Source organism: Zootoca vivipara, chromosome 3 (genome assembly GCF_963506605.1).
Source record: "Zootoca vivipara chromosome 3, rZooViv1.1, whole genome shotgun sequence".
Lineage (NCBI taxonomy): Eukaryota > Metazoa > Chordata > Lepidosauria > Squamata > Lacertidae > Zootoca > Zootoca vivipara.
In genome coordinates, this window is record NC_083278.1 from 78,521,589 (window position 1) to 78,528,111 (window position 6,523).

The following is a 6,523-nucleotide window of genomic DNA, read 5'->3' on the forward strand; positions in this document are numbered from 1 at the left end:
CCCCACCGTTTCAGTTGTTTGTCACGAGCTGTCACATGTTCGCCGTGTTGAAGTTTTAAGAGCGCAGGTTCAAAGCGACAGGACCGCGAGCGGAACACGAACCGGGGAGCCCCCTCGCCTCAGCGGGCGGAAGAGCCCCTTCAGGCCGCGCCCCCGTCCAGCCACGCTCGCTTAAGTCGCTCGACAGGAGCACCCCACCCCCCACCCTCCACCGCCTGCAGTTGCCGCCTTGCCTGCCTCCCCCAGCCCGACTGGCCCCCTCGGCGTCCCCGCGCTCTCGAGGGCAAAGGGCGAAAGAGAGGCCTCGCCCCCATCAGCCTTTGAGGCTGGGCGTGTGCGACGGAGGCTTCCCCGGAGAAGGCAGGCGCCTGAAGCGCCCGGCAGAGCCATGTGGACCACCCGCAGACGCTTACATAAGCAGCCTGGGGGTGGCTCGCCTCAGGCCGCCCGGCCCAAAACCGGGCCTACAAGCCTGGTCCGCCGCCCGCCTGTCTGCCTGCCCGCCCTCGCTCGCTCCTCCCGCCTACCCACCCGCCGGCCTCCTTCTTCGCAAGCGGTACCTGCTGCTCAGGCGGGTGTCGCCGCCTCCGCCGCCGCGCCGCTCGGCCTCCCGTCAGAAAGGCGACATCTCTCTCCCTCTGTCGCACCCGCCGCAGCGGTTGGGGAAGGCCGGCGAACGTGCGCCCCTCCTCGGGCGGGCTCTCTGCGCCGGGCCTGCTCAGTCGCCGGTCGCCGCGCGCGCTCTCGCTCGGTGTCTGTCTGCGCAGCAGCAGCAGCCTCTCCGTCGTCGTCGTCGTCCTCTTCCTCCCCCCCAACCCGCAATCACTCACCGGCAGGCTGGAGGCGAGCGGGGGGGGATGTGGGAGGAGGGAGGGGGAAGGCTGACCTCTCGCGAGAACAAATCACAGCCTTCGCGGGAATTTTCAAATTCTTGAGCTCTTGCTGTTGTTTCTTTTAATTGTTCGCCTTGCGAAGCCTGCCGAAGCAGTACGTAGTAGGAGCTGAAAGCACCCGGGCGCTGCCTTCGCCAAACTACAAGGCCCAGCATGCACCGCTTCGAACGTAGCCGCAGAGGAGACAGTCTCGGGCGTCTTGAAGGCGGGGGTTTTCCTGGAAGGTTTAAAAGGCGGCCGTGGGCTTTCCGTTGGCCATGTGCTCACGTGGGCCAGATGCATGTTTACTTAGCAATAAGGGCAGCTGTGTACCATAGGAATTACTCTCCTTTTCTTTTTCTTCTATTTCCTTTCTCCCGGTTTCTTCGTTTCTTTCCTTTTTTGTAGCTGTTTTTTAAAATTATTGTTTCCATTAGTTTTCTCTCTTACCGTATTATGATAAAACTTTAATAAAAATCTTAACGTACACACAGGGCTTACTCCCAAGTAAGTCCTCCTAGGGCATTATTATATTTACATTAGCTTTTGACAGGTGAGCAGCTCCCAAGACTCTTGTGAACTCAGCCGCAGTGAAGTTTATTTATTCACACATTTAACGTAGCTAGAGTTGTATATTGCTGTCCCTGTTACACAGGAAAGGCCTACTGTTCATTGCAGTTTTCACTTGGATGACAAAGAAGTCATGATTTGGGATGAAAAACAAATGCACAAAAAGATTACCTATGATAGAATGGATGCCTATTGTCCTATATTTTGTTAGTGTTCAACTGCAAACGTCATAGTTGTGCATTTCCATCTGCTTACATTTACACATTTATTTTTGTTAAACAAATTTGGCGACTAATAACATTGCAACAGTGGCTATGTTTGTTAATAATTTCCAAAAATATTTTTCAACTTTACATAGCATTGTAGAGTTGGAAAGGACCCCGGGAGTCATCTAGTTCAGCTCTCTGCAATGCAGTAATCCTGCCCACAGCCATCTCTGGGTGGGTTTAGATCATAAAAATGCATTGCTCTAGTGCTGCTGAAGGACTGCCAGAAGCCATTTGAAAATGGCAACCTGTACAGAATGTCTCGCCATTCCCCCACTCTCCAATTCAGAGCCTATGTCTCATATGCCATGTAAGTGGAAATCTCCATTGGTAATAACTTTCCTATAAAGTCTATTACAGGGGCAGCACTGGTAGGTGTGTGAATGTTTTCCTGTTCAGTTAGTCCATGATCACTCCAGAAGTGAAGATTGTAATTGGCATTACAGTACAGTACTGTAGTGCTGTTCTTAGGACCTCCTGGAGTTTTTGCCCAGCCCATACTGACTGACTGTATTCAGATGTATTCAGCTGCATTCACATGAAAACCAGGAAGTGATGAGGGTCCAAGATACATTATACATTAACTGCATAATTTGCCTTTTTGTTTCTGATCTTTTCCTTTTTCAAAAGAGTTCTGAAGCTACATAACTGGGCTGGAGGAGCAATATGAATGCTTGCCTCTTGTGCTACAGCCCTTATGAAAATTGCCCCTCTACCCCAGCTAGTATTTGATATTGTTGGGAAACCGTTACTGCAAGCTAGTATTTGGAATTGCCAATCAATTTGTTTTATCAAATCTTGTCAATTGGCTAAAAACACACACATACAAATTTGGACCATAACATTATTTTTATTTTGTGTTGACACCAGAAATAAATGCACGTGTACTGGGAAATAAGCTTAATTGAATTAAGTGAGATTTACTTTTGTGGTAAACTTTGTATAACCAACATGTTTACCAGTAAGTCTAATTAATGCACAAAAGGGTTAGGCCATAGAGTAAGCTGTCCTGCCAAGCTTAGCTCTCACCTTGGAGAGACTAGGTAATCAAGGCTTTGTTACCTGAGAAGCTCAACCTGTGAAGAGGCTAAGCTGGAGCATCCAGGTTAGTTGCATGACTCTCACAAGCCATTCTTGTGTTCCTATAACCAATAATTTAGGAGCTTTCACTGCTTTGAAACTAAGCCAAGTTTTACTGTCTGTGCAGCTTTCTGAAGTACATGAATCTGACCTTTGAAGAGTTTGTAGGTAAACCATTTTAAACCTAACCAAATGGGTGGTAGGGGAAGAGGGAAATTTTAGAACTCATAATGGCACATTTTAAAGCTCTAACAGTCTATATTTTCATGTCTTACTTTGCTGCATATTTTGTTATTTTAAATCTTTGCTGGGGTTCTCTCACCAAAGATTACTTGCCCCAAACTTGGATCTTAGCCAGGAATTCTTCTTTTGTATACCATTTTTTCCCTTGAACCAACAACTTTCACGTAAGTGTGCATAAACAGACTTGCCTAAAGTGAAAACCAGGCACCCTCAAACTGTGGCCCTCCAGATGTTTTGGCCTACAACTCCCATGATCCCTAGCTAACAGGACCAGTAATTGGGGAAGATGGGAATTGTAGTCCAAAACATCTGGAGGGCCGAAGTTTGGGGGTGCCTGGTGGAAACTAATGCAACCACCACACTCATTTGCTAACGTAACAGAATATTTTACAAACATAAGAATTACAGCACAGGCAGACATATACAACTTAACACATTCATACATACATACCTAATGATACCTTGTTGATAGGTCAATGTTTTTCACGTATGAAAAACTTATCCCTCTCTGTGTCAAGAAAGAACACCACAAACCTCTATGCTTCTGTATAGATATGAGCTAGTATTAATTGTGCGTGTGGCCTTGCCCGCCCCCCAAATGTTACAATCCACTTTCTTGATATAATATGTGCTTCCTGACAGCATTCATAACCTTTATGCTTTTCAGTAAAACAAAGAACACTTATTAGGCAGTGCACAGTGGAACAGAAAAGCTGCCTTTGCATTCTATGGATAAAGTAAGATTGACAGCCATGAATACATTACGTATCTGGAAGCCTTTTGTCCCAATGCTTTGCCTTACATCGTTCTAGGATAACCATGTTATGTAACCGATTAGAACTTAAATATATACCATTATTTACTTCCTCAGGCAGAGGTAATGCTTTATACCTTGTATACCTTACTTCCTCAGGCAAAGGTATATATTTTAATTTAATGCAGGTCTTATCATAAAATGATGTCATATTTAATTTAAACAAGTTTCTTTTTTGTTTTGTACTTTGGCATTTGGGAAGTCTATTTCTAGTGCTTGTAAAACAAGTCAAAAGGAAAAAGGGGAGAAATACTGTTCCTTTGTTCAAATGCATTCATAAGTAATGAGCACTTTTTATTATATAATAGTATTCCTCCACAGACCTCACTATATTGTATCAGCTTCTGACACAGATGAGACCACAACTGAGTACTCTGAGCTAAAGTTCAATGGGACTTTAGTGTGCTTTTGTTGATTTGTGAGTTGTAAACCACCTTGAATGCCCACCAAGTAAAATGGTGGTGCAGAAATGTAAAACAAAGAAACAAAATTATTAATGAGCATTATTAGACCCACACCTATAAACTAGCCTCCAGTATGTGTTTCAGATTTACAGATTGCTTGGGAGTACTGTATTAGATATTATGGGTTGTATCCACTGCTGCCTTCAACTCAAAGTCAGGCACAGTTTTTGCCAATTCCCGTTAAATATTGCAGCCCTCCAGACTATTGGAAGGATGCTAGCCACAAGAGCCTGAGAGACCCTACTGCAGTATTGCCTATGTGATATAAAAAGCCTTCAGCAGTTTGGTTTACTTTGCAAAAAAAGGAAGGCAAGGCGGCTGATGGAGGAATATTGGCCAACTCCAGGGAGGTGATATCAAGTCTTGTACGGGTAGGACATATCCAATCAAATTATAATTACAAAAGGCTGCCCCTCTGGGCCCATTGTTTGAATCCAAATCCATTCATGCCAGGGAGAGACTGGCAACTAAAGAAACAAAAAACAAAAAAATCTAAAGGAACAGGATTAACTCTTTTAGTGTGGCAGCACCTACTGCTTTGGAACTCCCTGGAAGCAAGAACCTTCGCTGTGTTGTTTTTGGCGCCTGCTTAAAACATTTTTGTTTAGGCAAGCCAAATGGGATCAAATGCAGTCCCCAGACCACACCACAAATTGGCCCTGCTCCACACCTTTCTCAAGTGCTTTTGCCTGGTTGGAAAGTCCCCTTGAATTGGGATAATTCCTCTTGTTTGCCTATATGAAGGTTTCCCTTGCTTATGGTACTGTAGTTTTGTTTCATTTTTTTAAATCCTTAATTCAGCAAGATCCTGTACATGCTTGACAATAATGGTTTAGAGTAAAACATGTACAGTGCAGGGGATTTTGTAAAAAATTTTAAACAATGCTACATAAGATTCTGTTTTACTGAGAATACACTAGCCTAAAAATGGAGACGCATCTCAGCCTTCCTGGCAGGATTGTTAATTGCATGCTCACATGATATTTCTGTGTTGACTCTCCTTACTGGCAGCTATTCAACCTTGGTAATCAATAATAGATGTGCTTTGCAATGTGTAATCAATGCATGTATGTTTTGTTTGAAAGCTGTGCTCATCTGCTGATTAAATGTTTAATCGGTGATAAATGGTTACTGACATCAAAACCAAAGTAATTACAGGCTCAATGAGCCAGAAACAGCATAATGGGAATTCTACTGTTCTCCAGTAGAGTAGGGATAATTTAATAGAAGAGGGCATTGCAAAACCTAGAAAAAAGGAGACCTAATTGGTGGCAGAATGAGCTGCCTATGAAAAGTGACTGAAGTCACTGAAAGCGGAACTTGGAGCATCGCTCCCAAGAGGCATTTTACTCCCTCATACTCTGTATAATTAACTTATGGGATTTACTACCTCAAGATCCAGTGATAGCCATTAGTGTCACAGTTTCAAGTAAAGCTTAGACAAATTTATGGAAGAGAAGCCTATCAATGAAAATTAACCAGATAAATTAATTGCACATCCCACCTTTCCTCCAAGGAGTTCAAGTTCTCATATTTGTAGCTAGTGATGAAAATAAGATCTTTTCTTCGGGTCTACTCACCAGACTTCATATTCCCACTGGAAGTTTCCCCATAAGCATTTGGATGACCATGATGGGTAATAGGCATAGCTGCCAAGTTCTCCCCCTTTTTAAGGGAAATTCCATTATGCTGAATAGGCTTCCTCGTGAGAAAAGGGAAAACTTGGCAGCTATGTTAGTAATAGGATGTTGGACTAGTTAGGCCTTTGGTCTGATCCAGCGGGGCTCTCCTTTTAACTGTTACAGTCTGTTGTTTTGTCCCCGTGAAGTCCATTTTGCCATTTAATATTAGGAGGAGGACTACATAAACCACCCTGACCACCTTGGTGAAAGGGAGTTACATTGCATATAAATGTAACAAAAATAAAATGAACCCGAGTTAAGAACCCTTAAAGAGGCCTTTTAGATTCTATCTGCCTCTTCAACATTCATACAGATAAAAGTGGAAATGGGTACAATGAGATTGTTTGTCACCCATAAAACAGCAGGTATGCAATCAGTTGATTCTGTCTGTGTAACTCCAAGTGTCATACAGACTACTAATAGATGTATCTGGTCCCTTAGTGATTTTGCAGCTCGATGGACCGTTGGAACAGCAACAATATATTCAAATACCATACAGATCCATGTCTGTGCAGGAATTCAAGTCTAGCAG

The 6,523-nt window shown here is 43.9% G+C and overlaps 1 protein-coding gene across 3 annotated transcripts in view; it reads right to left on the reverse strand.

Moving 5' to 3' along the window:
* The window catches only part of AHCTF1 (AT-hook containing transcription factor 1), a 57,155-nt gene extending 56,199 nt beyond the window's left edge, over nucleotides 1–956 (reverse strand). For 2 of the 3 annotated variants that reach the window (XM_060272892.1, XM_060272889.1), the window contains exon 1: nucleotides 561–956. The gene's annotated coding sequence lies outside the window, so the exon portion shown is untranslated. Of the gene's footprint in view, nucleotides 1–6; nucleotides 191–560 lie in introns of those variants that run through there. The other variant, XM_060272890.1, reaches the window with a different exon arrangement.
* Nucleotides 957–6,523: the final 5,567 nt, after the last annotated feature.